General features: G+C 43.1%; 1 protein-coding gene across 4 annotated transcripts in view; it reads right to left on the bottom strand.

Moving 5' to 3' along the window:
- The window catches only part of diaph2 (diaphanous-related formin 2), a 967621-nt gene that overhangs the window by 6158 nt on the left and 941654 nt on the right, over positions 1–19809 (bottom strand). The gene's annotated exons all lie outside the window — the stretch shown is intronic.

Genomic DNA, 19809 nt, shown 5'->3' with positions numbered 1-19809 from the left:
TCAGAAGGCTTTTTCTTCTGCAGTTGTTAGATATTTCTCACTCAGGAACTCGGATAGGACTGCTTCTCAAACATGAATTTTAAGACCAAAGCCATTTCTAGCAATTATGCACTAGGGCGATGTGCCTATTATAATACAGGCTTGACAGAAAACCCTGAAATTGAATATCCTGTAAATCTGGATAATTAAACAACCAAAAGCACAACTGATTAACCGTTAATTAAATAACAACTCTGGATAAAATAGCACCCAGATTTGACAGCTTCAAGGAAAATTAACACAATACAGTGCTGTGAACTTAAATTCTTAGCCTGTTTCATGTCCAAAACGTTAGCTTTGAAAATTAACACAGTACGTATGTTACAAGATATATAATATAGCTATCTATAGTAACTTGCCTAATTAAATTTCCATCTGGTACTGACCCCATTTTGTAAATTGTACTTTAAGGTTGAGGCAGTAGTGTCTGAGATCATCATACCATGCAACAGTCATGTTAGAATGCAGATTTGATTCCCTTACCGTGCTGAATTTCTAAACTCAGCTTCAAAACGGTACCAAATAGAAACCACCCACGAGGGGAAGAGGATGCAAGCCCTCATTACAGAGCAACAATGTAGCATGCATTGAAACTATTGAATACATGCAATTACAAACCTGCAACAAAATACTTAAAATGATTGGAACTGAAGTTATGAAAGTTTACAATTTGTTCTGCACTTGCATTTTAGAGGATAGAAGTAACAATTAGGAGCGTTTATGCAATCAATATATTTGTGGACAACAGATTTTGCCTTTTTAGCACAGGGTCAAAACACACTGTGGGGAACTGATGTTGAACCAAACTTACAAATAACTTACTTACAATGCACAAGGTGACTAAAAAGAAAATTGAGATTATGCAGTGGGGAACTGTGGAATTCATGAGCAGGGAAGAGCTGACACCTTAAGTGTTAAAACATGAGAGAATTATGAGTTTTCCTCAAGAGAGGAATAGATTCCATGCTCAGTAATTTCACTGTATAGTAGTATAGTATCCTATTTACACAATATATATGCAATATAAAAACATAAAGACTGAAGTATCTGTTGAAACATGCAATTATTTTTCTTACACCATAGATCTATATGATAATGACACTTCGATCCAGAGTTGAAAGGTTGAGTAAGATCCATAAAAGGTCAGACTACGCAAAACTGCAGCAACATCAAGCAATTAACTACCCAGGAAACTGACACTTACTCGAGATTTTCAGCGAATCAAAAGACTTGCATATAACCTGTAGAGTGAAAAACACATTCGGTTTGGGACCTGATAAAAAGCTGGGACTGCATGAGTACTTGGGACTCTGTTAGCAATTCTGCCATTATTTTAGACTGTGGTTATTTTAGATTGTAGTTCTATCAGAACTGAGGGAAGCTTTCTCATCAGTCTATAGAAATTGTATTCAAAATGTATTTTTGAATAGATTTTTCTCAGGAAACCAACAAAGTGGAATTACTTCATTTGACTGTTCAATGATTACTCTGTTGATGTAATGCTAATTATTTTAAGGATAATTTTAAGATTTCACTTTACCTAGTATAACTGTAAATTTATTAAATTTTTCTCTCAAGTGTTAAATGTATTAGCATGTTTTTGGTGGTTAAGGCTTTTTAAAAAAAAACTCTGAAGTTATTGCTTTTCCTCTCCCTTTTCTCCAGCAGATGTTGAGTTCAGTGGCTAGAATAGTGAAAGTAGCTCAGACATTTCATTCCTCTGCCTTCTGGGGAAGAACCCAGAGTACACTCAATGGGGGAATTTCATGCTCCTCCCCACAGTGGGTTTGGAGGCGGGGAGAGCATGTAATTGGGTGGGAAGGTGGCAGGGGGGACCCTACCACCTTCCCGCCTCCACTGAAATTAAGTGAGGCCCCTAAGTGGGCAATAGTGCTGAATAAAGGGTCGCATCATGCTGTCACCACAATTAGCCACAGTGTCTAAACGAGGGACCGCTGAGAGCCACTCCTTGCCCTTGCTGTCGACCCCCCTACACTCCTCCTCCCCCACCCCAAGAGACCCCTCCCGTCCTGACATGCCCGTGGCCTGGGTCCAGTGCTGCTCCTGGGCCTCGGGTAGGTGCCTCATCGGCAGCAGCAACCGCCTCTGTGGTGGCGCTGCTCAGTTAAAGAGCTGCCAGGCCAGCAGCTCGCATAAGGCAGAACTTCTATTGCCGGGGTCCTTGATCCCGTGGAAGGCCCGCCACTGTTTACTTAAGTGCCTAATGGGACTTGATTCAGCGGGCCTCCCACAGAAGGGGCGTTGCGGGTTTCTCGGCAGTGTATTTGCCGGAGGACGAGGCACCTGTCGCCCGGATAAAATCCCGGCCAAAAGGTGAAATCTGAACATCTTCAAAAAAAAAAAAAAATTGTGGGTCAGGACCATTTCCGTGTCCCCACCCCGCACTTGTTAGCTGCGAGCCTGTTAGTGTGAACTTCCGGGAGGTGGCCTTCTAATTGGACACCTCTGTGTCCATCGTCCTGAACGGGTTCCTGAGGCTCCAAGCTCAATCAGAGGGTCTGCAGCCTTGGAAGGACAGCTGCTCCTCTGGCAGAGGTGTGTGCTGTCACTGAAGGATGGGGACTGCGAGGGCACCTCCATCTGAAAGCACCCACTGAAGAAGTCTCAATTTTATTTATATAAACTGTGGCCACAGCTGCCATCCCACCACTGTGGCCACAGTTGTGGCTCACTGATCCATGCAGCTCCAGTAGCTGCGGGGGGAGTGGGGTGGTGGTGGGGGGGGGGGGTGGGTAGTGGAATTGCAGGTGAGTGTAAGAGGCCTCATGGGTCTCCTGGTCAGTTGCTTGCAAGCTGCCTCCGACACCTGCCAGGCTATAGCCTCGGTGGGGGAGGGGTTCGGTCCACCACTGGGAAGATCCCGGCGGCATCCCCAAACTGCCCACAATTGGGCACATAAATAGGTAGATTGGCCACCTGCCACTGCTGGGCAAGCACCTTTGTTGCTTCCACCCCACCTCCGGCAAGATCGGCAGAAGGCGGGAACTTACCTGCACACTGACCCTATGACCTCATGTCCAACCTTGCTCCCCGTCCCACCTTCAAGCCCGCCTCCACAGGCCCGGAAACATTCTGCCCCACATGGCTGATTAGAAGCCCAGTGTGCGTTGGGTTATATTAAAAGTCTATGTGCCACCAGATCATACAAAAGCACACTAATTCTCTGCATTAGACCGTATTACATTTTATTTCTTAGAAAATCTCTTTGGCCTCCTTATCTTGAGACGATGGGTAAGCGCCTGGAGGTGGTCAGTGGTGTGTGGAGCAGCGCCTGGGGTGGCTATAAAGGCCAATTCTAGAATGACAGGCTCTTCCACAGGAGCTGCAGAAAAATTTGTTTGTCGAGGCTGTTACACAGTTGGCTCTCCCCTTGCGCCTCTGTCTTTTTTCCTGCCAACTGCTACGTCTCTTCGACTAGCCACACTTTAGCCCCGCCTTTATGGCTGCCCGCCAGCTCTGGCGAACGCTGGCAACTGACTCCCACGACTTGTGATCAATGTCACAGGACTTCATGTCGCGTTTGCAGGCGTCTTTAAAGCGGAGACATGGACGGCCGGTGGGTCTGATACCAGTGGCGAGCTCGCTGTACAATGTGTCTTTGGGGATCCTGCCATCTTCCATGCAGCTCACATGGCCAAGCCATCTCAAGCGCCGCTGACTCAGTAGTGTGTATAAGCTGGGGATGTTGGCCGCCTCGAGGGCTTCTGCGTTGGAGATACGGTCCTGCCACCTGATGCCAAGTATTCTCCGGAGGCAGCGAAGATGGAATGAATTGAGACGTCGCTCTTGGCTGACATACGTTGTCCAGGCCTCGCTGCCATAGAGCAAGGTACTGAGGACACAGGCTTGATACACTCGGACTTTTGTAGAAAATATACTTCAGTATACCTATATGCACATGCACAACGTTAGAAATGTACGGGAAAAACGTCTATTCATCCCATGTGACTCTCTCTTGCATCTCAGACGTTTTTTAAAATCTTTCTGCCTCAAAGCCATATTCTTTTACTTTCTGCTGAATGAAGAATGGATTAAATTCCCTCTTTAATGTTTCAATTCCATCAACATCCACTGCATTGGATGCCCATCTATTTCACAAATTAATAACTCAAAACATAGAAAGGTTATTTCTTACGCTAAGCTTAGCTTATGCGGCCAAAAAAGGGCCCAATTACCAATCCTTCTGTATAAACATCAACATCTTGTGCAAATAAAAAACTCAAATAATGTTTTCATCAGCGATACATAATGTGAATATGACGAACATTTTATACCGCATGTCCAAATACTCGTCTCTGCTATAAATGGGGAAAACAAAACCTTTCTTCGGGTGATTTTGGTCACAGGTTAGTTCTTCAACTAGCTTCAGAAGTATATTCATCACATCTGTTGTCTTAATTCTGGAGCCCTCAGTCATATAAAAATGCTAAAAACGAGAAAGAGAGTGAAAGTAGGAGCAAGGGCAATACTCTTCAAGTCTGCTATAATCTAGTTAATAATCACATTATTCAACGTTGCTTGAAGCTCAGGAACATGCAATATGGATGACAGCAAGACTACTGCTATTATGGCTGATTACGGCTGTTTACTAACCTTAGAATTGAAGTGCTGTTTCACATGTTTGTTAAATATAGTTGACACATGCAAAGATTTCACTTTTATAAGCACTCTATCAGTTTTAAATTAATTAAGCCATTATTTAAAGACTTGAATTCCTCAATGTGGATTCTATAGTACGGTTTAAAGGATCCCACATTATTGCTACTTGAAAGATTTATGAAAGACTGTCAAACCTGAAGGTTGTGGAGTACGACAGAAATGCTCATGACATTGGGCTATCAAGAAGGATAGCATATTCAACTGTTGCCTCAAGGTTGTCATCTGATGTTACCCGATTTTTAGTATATTTCGCAACAGGTTTCACGCTGATGTGATTTTCTATTATTTAGTAGTGAATTCTTGTGAGTTTCACAGATGCATGAATGATTTAGATTTGACTCTGCTTTTTGCAAAGGTGTCAAAACAAAATGACTTGGGATATTTAAAATGTGCATTAAAAAAGGAAAAAACTGCTTCAACTACTCTTGTTTTAAAAGGAGCCACATCTGAATCATTTTGTACCATCTTGTATCGAAAAGCTCTAATATGCTGAAATTGATTATATGCTTTTAATAAGATCAAAATGAAGCTTTGTAAGATTACCAAAACCAAATCCCATATAATCTCAGCGTATATGGATGTTCTGAGAGGATCTAACAACTCCTGACATATGCTCCTGTTTGTTAATTTATCAGTACTGTGGCTCTTTCAGCCTTTGTGTAAAAATCACTGCTCTTAATAAGGAGCTAGCACCAGAATCCTTTGCCTTATTGGGACAACTTTGACTCCACACCATAGGTGGAGAGCCAAGCCCATGGCTGCGCATATTGGAAGTTTGGGAGTCCATTGTTCATGCTTTTCTAACTACTAATGCAATAGATGGACTTGTAAAATTACTCAATGGATGCCTGTTTCTCCAATCATTTTCTTGGGGAAACAAAATTATTTCACTTATGAAACCAAACCAGTTACCAAGTTTAGTACCTTTAAGTTTAGTCTTATCTGCAAAAAACTGTCAATGTGCATTTGTTTTCTGTTAAGTGCTTAAATGGGGGTGAGTTTGTGTTTTTGATTTTCTTTCTCCTTACATTTATGTCACTATGTTTCCTCCTTTAGACAGAATTCTAGGCTTGTCCAGGATGTAGATGTTCCCATGAACACTGTCAAGAGCCACTCTCCAAAAAGTAACTATAACACGTGATTCAAGCAAGGCGAAACACTTAATGTCAACTTTTGTCTCCAACTGAAATGGACTACCTCATTTCTCTGAACTCCTCTACCTAATGACCCAGATGACAACTGATTAAATTTATCCAACTGATACAAGTCTAATTGAGTGGTAGATTCACTCGCAACCTTCTTGTTGGGAAATTATAAAGGCTGCCAAGTTAAAGTATTTTTATTTACCTTTGCATCCTAAAATCATAGTGTTTAACAAGATTCAATAACAAATGTTGACAGTTTGGGACTGCTTTCATTATAACAGAGATACCAAAAACATTACATTACTGGTTTGAATTTGTTTTTTGTAACCCTGATTCTCTTATTAGACATCTCATTTAGTAGGGCTCAATGTTAGTGGATACCCATATACTCAAGATGCTTGGAATACTTAGATGCACTTACTTGATTGACAGACATGCATTGAGTGGCCCAGAATACAACCTATCTTTAACTCTGTGAGCATGAGAACCTTGCATTGCTAATGGAAGTAGTATGTTTCTAGTCACCTTTATGGTCTCATAGTTCTGGTGCATTATTCCTATAGATAGCAGACCAGTTTCAGAGACAAAAAGTTGAAGGCAAGTCATATCACCCAAACGTATTCCCAAATATGATATGGATATGAGAATAATTGTAACCTAACTCTCCTGGCGACAAAGTGATGGGATGGGATCAGTTGACATTACCCTCATATATTCAGTCACTAAGAAGTGGATAAGACTGTCAGAAAGGTGCTGGGGGATGAGGCATGTAGAGGAGAACTGGAAATAGAATTACTGACATAGAGAAGGTAAAGTAGCATGAAGTGAGCAAAAAGATAAAGTAACAAGATACTTTTACTGTCACTTATTTTTCCTACTGAATTAAATGCCAAGGCTAAAATAGCGTTGCTGTGGAACTTAAAGTAGATGCCATAACCTCAAGATGGTCCTGTGAAAGGAAGCTGATTTTTAACTCCAAGCTGTAAATAGGAAAAAATACAGGGAGATAATGATGTTTTTGATTATGAATTTTGGCATGTAAAGCAGATAATAAGAGCTGTAAAACTTACTGCTCCCCAGCCTGAAACGTATGCATTCGTACTCATTGATATTGAGCTCAACCTTTTGCATCTTGAGCTTAATCTGATTCCAACAATTAAAAATGAATTTGTTGTCGAATTCCCCAATCAGTTCCTCTCCTACCACACAATTGTCCATCATAGTTCCTTACTTCAACCAGTTCAGTATTTAGTGTCGTTTCATAATATGTTCTAACTAATTTATTCTAACAATTATTCAAACTCTTTTAGAAGCACCGTACAAATTTGTCTAAGTTGAATGCTGGTCACCTCAAAGCCAGAAATACAGATGTCATTACCAATTAGATCGTGAGCCAGATGCCAGGGAAACATTCTCAAGAATGTCATCTCATTCTGCCTGGGCAAGAGAGATCACCAGTGCCACACAAAGCCACAGTGATTTCTATCCAGAAAATTCCCTATAAAAACTCTTAACAGTGCAAAGACGATGATTGAATTAGTGTTCATGTTTATAGAGGAACTTCTCAAATGATTATGTGAGCCTAAAGATGTTCTCTTTATAATGGCAACAAATTTGAAATTGAAGATACCAGTGAAAATGTAATGACAGTGATTCTGGCTATTATTTTGAGCCATTCAAACAAAATTTTTGTTGAATTCATCTCCGGAACCTTAAGTGGTGCAAGGACAGAAGCATCTTGGTTGCACGCTGTGTAGAATTTTACTTAGATCTTTTTACTCAAGTGGAAATCACTACTCTCAGATAAAAGAGATCCTTTATTTCAAACAAAATTCAATTCAGATTTCTCTACTCCCAGGCTGACAAGTTTACTGTTGAATCAAAGGTGTTGCAAGAATAGCACTCACAAGAATAGGGATCAACATTCTCATGACCACAAAGAAGCTTTCCGTTTATATTGAGGAACCGCCTTGGTATTCTTAAATAACTATATCACATCAGGATGCTGCTTTCAGAAGATTTAGTTGAATAGAAGAAAATGTCTGCAGTTAATCTCTATGAGTACAATGCAATTGAGCAGCTGTTAAGAATGAAAGAGGCAAAACTGAGTCAGTTTCTTAGTGATCAGGGGTATGATCCTATGTTGGGGTATGTCCTATGGTATGGATGGAATGGAATAACAGCATTCTAATCCATCTAAACTATCCAATTTGCACTCCTTTCTTTCCCTTCCTCTTCTCAAATTCTAGAATTATGCAAAATGGTCAACCTTCTTGTGAGAGTCCAAAGTTTTTTTTGACTATGGGGACATTGTAGCAAATCAAGACTGACTTTTGTAAAATCAAATTTAAATACATTAACACCTGACATGGTGTTACAAGAAAAGTGACCTCCAAGTGTTTTTTTAAAGGATACTGCTGAATTCTGGGAAAATCACAAGGGTTAACACTATAATTTTCAAAAAAATTGACAAAGATTTGTCGAAAGATAAAACAAAGAACTTGATGACCTGTCATTCAGATTTGTAAGGCTGATCAATATGAACAGCCCAGCCAGTTGTTTGAGCAGGTAAGGAATACATAGAACTGCCCCTACCGAGGCCATTTTTTGAATCTAATATTCAGCATGTTCTTCTGATTACTAATTAAAATCTAATCATTAATAGTGTCTGATAGCGTTTGTTTAAAGCAAATGGCACCTTAAAGTGAATCTATGTGATAGATTAGATCTTGGTTGTTTAAGCAATGATACTGGTGGAAATTGCTCGTGTCTCTAATTAGGAATAGGGGAACTGAACACTTTGAAATTTTTCAGATGATCAGAGAGAGCCAGCATGGATTTGTAAAATTTTTAACAAAGAATTCATCATGCCTGATGAATCTGATTGAATTTTTTGAAGAGGTGACTGAAGTAGTGGACAGGGGATGTTTATGGATGCCATTTATATGGAATTCCAGAAGGTATTTGATAAAGTCCCTCATAACAGACTGTTAGCCAAAAGTGACGCTCATGGAATCGCAGGCAAATTATTAACCTAGTTAGGAAACTGGCTGAGCGGAAAAAGAGAGACAGTAGGGATAATTGGCAAATACTGTAATTGGCAGGATTTGACTAGTGGTGTCTGCAATGATCTGTGTTGAGGCATTGTTAATTGCATTTAATCATATGCAGGTGGAAGAAGTTAATTAGGGTCTTATTTGAGTATATATAAGGAGACACAGTGAAACTGGAGGAAGGTTTGAGTGGAGGAGCTGCATGTTTGTAATCTTTTTATTTGTAAAATAAATGCAAGACTGAGTAAAGATTGGTTCCATCATAATCCTTCAATAACCAAGCTTTCTGGAATATAATATGGAAGCAGAGGATGGATACCTGAAAGTGAAGGTTGGAAACTAATGATTTTTTTTCACATAGAAAACTAAAATCACAGTGGTTATTGTGGAAAATGGCAGAAAGCAAGTGTTAATTGTCAAGGTATGATTACCCTCCAATGTTCTGAGTATGAACCATATGTCCAGTTGAAGAATGAATAGTTATGCAGACAGGGGTTATGCCCTACCATAAAAAATTCCTGGGGTAACAGTCATTTTCTGCAGCCTTGGTAGAACCAATGGGACATTGTGCAGTGCCACAAAGAATGGAGGGCTCAATGATTGCTGGATTTTTAAATGGTCCAGATACTGGACGCAGGCACCAGTACAATGGAACAGTTAAAGACGGGAGGAATGACGAAGAAAGCACTTTTAGCAGGTCTGGCTATTACAGCAGAAGACAGAATTGGAACAGCAATACTCGGCAAATGAATCCCTGAAATGTCCAAGGAACAATTAATACGTGCTTCTGGTGTGACGTGAAGTATTATGCGATGAACTACCCAAAGCAGCGAAGCAGTCTCCTCGAAATGATGCAGAGAATTCTGAGGCAGAAGAGGAAGATAATGATGAATCTGAACAAATTGTACTAGTCACAAGGAGTTTTAGTCTTGTGATTAATGTGTTAGTTGTGGATTCATTCAACTGTGCTGTGTTAGATAGTGCTTGCACATTGACATATGTGGAGCAGATTGGTTAAAATGTTATTTTGATTCACTCAGTGGGGAGGATCAACACAAGGTTAAGGTCCAATTGAGGGCCTGATCCACTCAACTGAGCGGCGGGTGGGCCTGTTGCCACATGGGAAGCACAGCATGAAAACCATGCTGGTTGCTTTCTGGCTTCAGGGCAGGGGTCCCTCTTTAAAAGGCACAGTGCCTAAACGAGGGACCCAGCATTGGGAAGGGAGGGGCCCGCTGAGAGCCATCTCCTGCTCTTGCTGCTGATCCCCCGACACAACCCTCCCCCACGACCGCTAACCAGCAAGACCCCTCCCATTCTAACCTACCAGAAGGGGCGACGTCGGGTCTCAGCAGCACTTTTGCTGGAGGTCGAGACTCCTGTCGTCCAGATAAAATTCCGTCCATAGTCTTTATTGAGATAACTACCTTTACTGTTGAGTAAACGTTCTAAGAAAAATGCACAAATGCAACTTGATATGGAGCATGATAAAGCAATTGTTTTTGGAAAGTCAGTGGAGTTGTAGTTTACCCAGACAGGACATAATTGTATCCCCTTAACAAAACCTGACATTTCTAGTTAGTACGTTAGTTAAGTATTAATGACATCAGGTGATAAGAATCAGAGAGGAAAAAAGGCAAATTGTCTTAAAGTTACGCAGACAATTTGCTCACCTTGCTTGTCAAAGATTAAAAACCCTGCTAATGGATGCAGGTGTGATTGGTGAAGAATACACAAGGATAATAGAAGAGATTAACGAAAAGTGTGATATCTGTATGAAGTATTGGAGGATGCCGTCGCATCCTATTGTAAGCCTTCCATTGGCACTTTACTTTAACGAGGTAGTTGCCGTGGATTTAAGGGTATGGGACAAAGACAGAAATATTTTCATTCTACACTTCATAGACCTGGCAACCAGATTTTGTCTTCCTACAATAATACGTAGCAAGGACAAAAGGGTGATTATACATAAAATGATGGAGAAATGGATAGGGATTGGACTTGGAGCATCAGCTCAGGTTCTGATTGATAATGGAGGGGAATTTGCCAATGACCAGTCCAGAGACATGTTAAAACATGAACATTATGGTCATGAATACCGCAGCTGAAACTTCTTTCAGCAATGGGCTCCATGAAAGGAATCATGCAGTGATCGATGAAATGCTGCATAAAAATCTTAGCTGACCAACCAAACTGCAAGTTGACCACCACCCTGGCATGAGCAGTTCATGCAAAGAATTCGCTTCAGATGGTTGGAGGGTATAGTTTCTATCAATTGGTCTATGGGCAAAGTCCCAAATTGCCTTCTCTGCTGTGCAACATTCCTCCTACTCTCAATTAGTTCCATTTTATCTGCACATTTGAATGCTTTATATGCAGGGAGGCGGGCTTTCATCAAGGCTGAGGTCTTGGAGAAAATTCAGAGAGCTCTGAGGCACCATATAAGGCCATCTGAGACAGAATTTAATTCAAGAGATTTGGTGCATTATAAAAGAAAGGGTTATAGGGAATGGAAAGGCCCTCGTAAGGTAATAGGTTGTGATGATAAGGCAATAGTTATCAAACATGGAAATCAAACTGCTAAGGTTCATTCCTCACAATTAATAAGGTTGCCGACAAAATCTCAGAATCTGAGCAGCTGATAGAAGGAAACAAGGCACTTTGTACATCAGATGCTCATGTGTTTTCTGATGAAGGTCCTGAAGAACAGAATACGGTAGATCAAGGGTTGGATAGTGATAATATGCATGATCATGATGTGCAGGACAGAGCTATCACATCCAAAGGCCAACTGCCCCGAGTATGTACTCGGGTGATGTATATTCCAGAGGGGTCTAGTGAGTGGAGGGATGCAACAATTGTGGAACGTGCAGGAAAATCTACTGGGAAATTTAAATATTGGTTGAATGTTCAGGATGATGGCCAAGAAGTGAGGTCGCTGGACTGGCAGAATGGGGTGAAAGAGTGGTGAGTAAGAAAGCGAAGTGCAAGTTCTAACAGTGGATCTGAAAGTGACTCGAGTGTTAGGAAACAATCATGTACTGGAGAAATAGCCGCCAATGGAAAGGGAGAGGGAGATCTTACAGTAGTAGTCCTGAAAAACAAAGTGCTAGTAGAGGCCACAGTTTGAACAGATTACACCATGAAACAAAGGCTGAAGAACAGTCTCTCAATATAACTAGGAACAGAAGTCCTCATGACAGTGAAGTTTTGGTGGCTGCCAATAAACTTGAGGATAAACTGATAGGAGAGGCAAAGCAAAAGGGGTCAGAGGCCAGGATTTTACCCAGGCGACAGGGGTCTCAACTTCTGGAAACAGTGCTGCCAAGAAGCCTGCGTCGCCCCACTTGTGGAAGGCTCGCCAAATCAAGTGCCAATTAGACACTTAACTGGACTGCGGCAGGCCTTTCATGGGATCAAGGAATCCCAGTGACAGAAGTCCTGTCCACTGAGAGCTGCCGGCCAATCCAAGGACAACAGCTCTTTAACTGATGAGTGCCACCGCGGAGGAGGTGGATGCTGCCACTGGAGCTCAAGCCTAGCCTGTCCAACCTTTCCTCATAAGACAACATGCCCATTCCAGGTATTAGTCTAATAAACCTTCTCTGAACTGCTTCCAGCACATTTACATCCTTCCTTAAATAAGGAGACCAGTACTGTACACAGTAATCCAGATGTGGTCTCACCAAAGAACAGTACAGCACAGGAACAGGCCATTCGGCCCTCCAAGCCTGTGCCGATCTTGATGCCTGCCTAAACTAAAACCTTCTGCACTTCTGGGGACCGTATCCCTCTATTCCCATCCTATTCATGTATTTGTCAAGATGCCTCTTAAACGTCATTATTGTACCTGCTTCCACCACCTCCCCCGGCAGCAAGTTCCAGGCACTCACCACCCTCTGTGTAAAGAACTTGCCTCGCACATCCCCTCTAAACTTTGCCCCTCTCACCTTAAACCTATGTCCCCTAGTAACTGACTCTTCCACCCTGGGAAAAAGCTTCTGACTATCCACTCTGTCCATGCCACTCATAACTTTGTAAACCTCTATCATGTCACCCCTCCACCTCCGTCGCTCCAGTGAAAACAATCCGAGTTTATCCAACCTCTCCTCATCGCTAATGCCCTCCAGACCAGGCAACATCCTGGTAAACCTCTTCTGTACCCTCTCCAAAGCCTCCATGTCCTTCTGGTAGTGTAGCGACCAGAATTGCACGCAATATTCTAAGTGTGGCCCAACTAAAGTTCCGTACAACTGCAGTAAGACTTGCCAATTGTTATACTCTATGCCCCGACCGATGAAGGCAAGCATGCCGTATGCCTTCTTGACTACCTTATCCACCTGCGTTGCCACTTTCAGTGACCTGTGCACCTGTACGCCCAGATCTCTCTGCCTGTCAATACTCCTGAGGGTTCTGCCATTTACTGTATACTTCCCACCTGCATTAGAACTTCCAAAATGCATTACCTCACATTTGTCCGGATTAAACTCCATCTGCCATTTCTCCGCCCAAGTCTTCAACCGATCTATATCCTGCTGTATCCTCTGACAATCCTCATCATTATCCGCAACTCCACCAACCTTTGTGTCGTCCGCAAACTTACTAATCAGACCAGCTACATTTTCCTCCAAATCATATATATATATATATATATATAAGAGCAAAGGTCCCAGCACTGATCCCTGCGGAACACCACTAGTCACATCCCTCCATTCAGAAAAGCACCCTTCCACCGCTACCCTCTGTCTTCTATGACAGAGCCAGTTCTGTATCCATCTTGCCAGCGCACCTCTGATCCCGTGTGACTTCACCTTTCGTCCCAGTCTGTCATGTGGGACCTTGTCAAAGGCTTTACTGAAGTCCATATAGATAACATCCACTGCCCTTCCTTCATCAATCATCTTTGTCACTTCCTCAAAAAACTCAATCAAATTAGTGAGACACGACCTCCCCTTCACAAAGCCATGCTGCCTCTCGCTAATAAGTTAGTTTGTTTCCAAATGGGAGTAAATCCTGTCCCGAAGAATCCTCTCTAATAATTTCCCTACCACTGACGTAAGGCTCACCGGCCTATAATTTCCTGGATTATCCTTGCTACCCTTCTTAAACAAAGGAACAACATTGGCTATTCTCCAGTCCTCTGGGACCTCACCTGTAGCTAATGAGGATGCAAAGATTTCTGTCAAGGTCCCAGCAATTTCTTCCCTTGCCTCCTCCGTATTCTGGGGTAGATCCCATCAGGCCCTGGGGACTTATCTACTTTAATGCTTTGCAAGACACCCAATACCTCCTCCTTTTTGATAATGAGATGACTGAGACTATCTACACTCCCTTCCCTAGGCTCATCATCCACCAAGTCCTTCTCTTTGTGAATACTGATGCAAAGTACTCATTTAGTACCTCACCCTTTTCCTCTGGCTCCACACATAGATTCCCTTCTCTGTCTTTGATTGGGCCAACCCTTTCCCTAGTTACCCTCTTGCTCTTTATATACGTTTGAAAAGCCTTGGGATTTTCCTTAATCCTGTTTGCCAATGACCTTTCATGACCTCTTTTAGCCCTCCTGACTCCTTGCTTAAGTTCTTTCCCACTGTCTTTATATTCCTCAAGGGATTCATCTGTTCCTAGCCTTCCAGCCCTTACGAATGCTTCCTTTTTCTTTTTGACTAGGCTCACAATATCCCGTGTTATCCAAGGGATATCAAATGCCACTTCTTGAATATTAACCTTTTGGATTTAAGCTTCTCAAAGACTTCTTCAGTTTGAAGAGCATAGGAACGTCTTAATTAATTCAAAAAATTCTGCTTGGTCATTATATAACACTGGATGAAAATGCTCAAGTTTATTCAATTTGGCTGGAATTAATGCTTTAATGTGAAGGAACCAGCCCTACTGAGAATCAACAAAACTTAACAGCAGATCTCAGTTCCTGGTTGACAGCTCTGAATGTCAAGCAATGCTGGACAAAAACCAGTAACCATCAGGCTGTAAAGCTAATAATATAATGGCTGTATTTTTGCAGTTACCATTAATTTCTGGTTAATAACCAAAATTCCAGGAACATCTAGTTTTCACAGGTTATCAACTAAAGAAGTTAAAGAGGAGGCATGCCTCGGTTTGGTCCTATTTAAAATTTCATCAATTTTGTGAAGTAATGGCAACCAATTTGCCAGATAGAAAGATTTATGAAAAACTGTTAAACTTAACAAAAACATAGTTGAAAGTGAATCATTTTTAATTTGGGCAGGCTGAGGTGTGGCTGCATGCTAACCCGAGACCCGTTGAGTGAGTATAACCTAAAAATTACTTTTATATTAATAGCAGAATACTCAACATGTTAGCATAACATTCCTCTGTCTGCTAATTTAACAGGGGTATCAACTTACTTCTCAAATAGGTTAACGCTTCTCTTAATATCGTGGACAGAGGAATGTTATATGAATGTCATAGCAACACTGCTTTCTAAGTTTATATTCCTTCTATGTGGAATAGAAACAGACACAGTGGGCTGAATTTTATTGGGTGGTGCCCTATGGACTCAGCGCGGTGCCCGCATTTAGCGGCCGCCGCAGAATAGCGCGGGGGTTCATGAGCATCACTGCGCCGAGCCTCCCCCCGATATTATGTGGGGAGAGGCGGGACATTCGGCGCAGCAAGAGTTTCTGACAGCTATGCAGCAGGTGCTGGGGCTCTTTTTTAAGCACTCCAGCACCTGCTTCCTGACAACTGTCAAAGAAATACTTACCTGACTGTTGAAGAGTGGGGCTGCTGGCAATCTGGCAGCAAAGCAGAAAGTGCTGCAGAAACTCAGCAGGTCAGGCAGCATCTGTGGAGAGAGAAGCAGAGTTAACTTGTCCAAGTTCACAGACCTGAAAGTTAACTCTGCTTCTCTCTCCACAGATGCTGCCTGACCTGCTGAGTTTCCCCAGCACTTTCCACTTTGCTGCCACATACTTACCCTGCAGTGTCCCAGTGTCCTGTGATGTTGCGATCCTCTTCTTCCACTCAAGTGTAACATTCCTTCTTGTAGGCGTGCTGCACCTGGGTGAATAATCTTAATTTTACACATTCCAGGACGTGAGTCTTAAATACACCATTAAAGGTATTACAGAGGTTTACAGAGAACACACTGACACAAATGGGAATGCACGGGTGCCACAGCAATGTAAATACGTCTTTCACTAAGTGTTCCTCATCAACATGTGTGTCCTTTTCTCTGTGCGAATGATGTGTGCCAAAATGTAGTGCCAATGTCATATCCCTTTGCACCATTGGCCCTTCAGAACAGCCAACGTATGCAATATCATTGCTATGCCACCATTACACATGAGCATCTCCATGGATGCAGTGACATGGACGTTGGCTCAGTCAGCTGCTGCCTCTAATGGTTTACACAGGGATGCTGCAAATGTGGACTGGTGCACAGCAGGTGAGTGAGGGTGATGTGGCTTGCAGAGCTCATGTCGGTTCCTGTGGAGCAGACAGCCTTTGTCTGATAAGCCACTTCTGTACATCCCTACCTCACTGCTAGCCCTGCATGCAGAGCCTAGGTGCCATCTGCCTTCCATGTGTCATATTGTAGGTCCTCAGCGTCCTTATAGTCCGAGGAGGAATCCTGTTGACGTCTCGCCTCATCATGCCAAGCCTATTGGGTGTGTAGTTGTGCAGAGCAGCAAAGAAAGGAGCTGGCCTTTTCAGCCCATAGTACACGGCATCACCCTATCCATACAGGCACTGGAGGCACTCTTTCAGCATGCTGACCTCCTGCTCAATGGTGGCTCATGTAGCTCAGTGGCTGGCATTGTATCTCTCTAATGCAGCCATGGTGGAGTCTCTCACCGCTGTCAGGAGCCATGTCTGCAAAGGATATCCCTTATCTCCAAGAAGCCACCCCTCCATCTGAGCCAGTTCAGTGAACAGCGGCGGTAGCCGGGACTGGTGCAAGACCCAGGTGTCATGGCAGCTGCCTGAGAAGCGGTCACAGATTTGCTGCAAGCATCTGCAGTGTTCACATACCAGCTCCACCTAGATTGAGAGGGCTCCTTTAATGGTGACGTCTGCAGGTGGTAGCCTGGTAGTAGGCCTGATGGCCACATGGGTGCAGTCTATGAACATTACAACCTATGGTTCTCCAGCAATGGTGCCAGAACCAATGGTCCTCTGGGCCTGGCTGTGAGAGTCCGTCCTGAAGCAGACATCCTCACTGGTCTTCCAGTGCAGGGCATTGGTGACCTCCCTGATGCAGTGGGGCATTGCTGACTGTGCGACCCCACAAAGGTCTCTGGTGGGCCCCTAAAAGGCTGCAGAGGCATCAGGCTTGAGAACCGCTGCCATTATGAGGAACAAAGGCATGGGATGTCCACCAGAGCCCGTGGGCTGCAGGTCATCCTTGAGCAGGGCACAGACGTGTCACCACCCTCTCTATATGCACAATCTCCTCTGACACTGGTGCTCTGACATCCGATGGCATGTTATGTAGGGCCTGTAGATGCACTGCAACCGTAATGGCGGGCTCCCCTTCGGGCTGCTGCTCACAACCGGGGGCCTCTACGTGGATCATACCTGCCTGTTGATATTGCCTCTGGCGCATGCGGATCCTCACATGCAGAGGATCATACAATGTAGGATGAGCCATACCTATTTCCATGTGATAAATAAAGTTGAACCATGCATGTATTCGAAGGTTCCTAACAGGGCATGGATTGGTGTTGACGGGTACATCAGCTACTTTCCTGGATCAACTATGTGGCGTGCCATGGCATTGCCCATCTTGGCCAATACTGTGGCACAAAATGACCACATCAAGATCTTACCAGCTGAATCGATTGTCCCCATCATCCATAAAACCTTAATGCTCCTGCCCTTTCTGGCATCCTTCCCACACACAGGGTGCCTAGTGTCCCATTGCCCCCTCACAAACACAGAGCGTACACTGTTAACAGACAGACTCCTCCCTTCATACCATCACAGCTTTCCCTCCAGTAACCTCAGACTCCCCTCCCTTCAAGAATGCAGAGTTAGACACTTGCATATCCCCCCTCCCTTCCAAAATGCAGTGAAACCCCTGCGTATCCCTCCCTCCCTCCCTTTAAGAATACAGAGTTAGGCCCCTGTGTATCCCCACTCCCTTCCGTAATGCAGAGTGAGGACCTGCCGGCTTTTCAGATCGTGTACAGGACAGCACACGTCGGCTGTCTGTTCAACTAAAAATGCGGCAGTGTTGGTGGAGAGGCTGCATAATCAGCATAGGTAAGTAATCATTACCATATGCTGATTGTGGTGCCGCCGCCATGTGGGGGGGGGGGGGGTGCGCACCGAGGTCCCACTGCCGCCTATAAAATGCGGCGGGCCCATCTCGACATCGTGGGTCGAGGCGGGCCTCTCCCCGCAGCATTTAACCGGCCCCTGCACCGCGATCCATGGTGGCGAGGGGCTGATAAAACTCAGCCCAGTATGTGTGTTACTGGAGCTGGCAATTGAATTGGGGTTGCAAAGTACAACAAATTTTTTCTTAAATGGAATATGGTATCGCGAGATAGTGATAAGGTTTTTGTTTGGTTAAACTTCAAATAAAAGAAAAACTGTGCTCTTACAGAATCACATCTTAATAATCCCTATACCAGTACACAAAAGCAAAATACTGCAGATGCTGGAAATCTGAAATAAAAACAGAAAATGCTGGAAATACATCGAGCAGCATCTGCAGAGAGAGGAACAATAAACGTTTCAGGTTTCTCAACTTTCATCAGACCATTTGTGGACCATACGAAACGAGGAATAATTGTGAACTATGAGGAGGATAGATCAAGGACATAGATAGGTTGGTGGAATGGGCAGACAAGTGGAAGATGAAGTTCAATGGGGAGAAATGTGAAGTGATTCATTTTGGTAGGAAGAACATGGAGAGACAATAGAAAATAAAGGGTACAACTCTAAAAAGGATGCAGGAGCAGAGGGACCTGGGGGTATATGTGCATAAGTCATTGAAGGTGGCAGGACAAGTTGAGAAAGCAGTTAATAAAGCATACAGTATCCTAGACTTTATTAACAGGGGCACATAGTACAAGAGCAAGGAAGTTATGTTGAACTTGTATAAGACACTAGTTCAGCCTCAGCTGGAGTATTGTATCCAGTTCTGGGCACCGCACTTTAGGAAAGATGTGAAGACACTGGAGAGAGTGAAGAAAAGATTCATGAGCATGATTCCAGGGGTGAGGATCTTCAGTATATAGATTGGAGAAGTTGGGACTGTTTTTCTGAGAAGGCTGAGAGGAGATTTGATAGACTTATTCAAAATCATGAGGGTCTGGACAGTGTGGATAGGGAGAAACTGTTCCCACTCGTGAAAGGATTGAGAATGAGAGGGCACAGATTTAAAGTGATTGGCAAAAGAAGCAAAAGTGACATGAGGGAAAAACTGGTTAAGGTCTGGAATGCACTGCCTAAGAGTGTGGTGGAGGCAGGTTCAAACAAGGGTTTCAGAAGGGAATTAGACTGTTATCTGAAAAAAATGTTCAGAGTTACGGGGAGAAAGCAAGGGAATGGCACGAGGTGAATTGCTCATTCAGAAAGCCAGTACAGACATGATAGGCTGAATGGCCTTCTTCTGCATTGTAACAATTCTGTGATGCATTCATCAGTGAAATCCCTGTATCATTTCTTTTATAATAATCTAAATCAAGTATAGCAGGAAATTATTTTTAAATTTTTTTTTAAAGTGAGAAAACTCCAAGGACAGAATTGCTACTGTAATTTGCAAGTTTTTAGGCTTGTGGTAGTGGAGTCTTTTTTGGAGCCATGTCACACTATATGCTGCTGGGATTGGGCAATCTCCTTACAAGAGTAAAAACACAAATTAAAATTAGATCTGTAGTTACTGTTGACAGTATTGG

The sequence above is a fragment of the Heterodontus francisci genome, chromosome 15 (assembly GCF_036365525.1).
Source record: "Heterodontus francisci isolate sHetFra1 chromosome 15, sHetFra1.hap1, whole genome shotgun sequence".
Lineage (NCBI taxonomy): Eukaryota > Metazoa > Chordata > Chondrichthyes > Heterodontiformes > Heterodontidae > Heterodontus > Heterodontus francisci.
The sequence above is the reverse complement of the archived record's forward strand: the minus strand, read 5'-3'. Positions and strand labels throughout refer to the sequence as shown.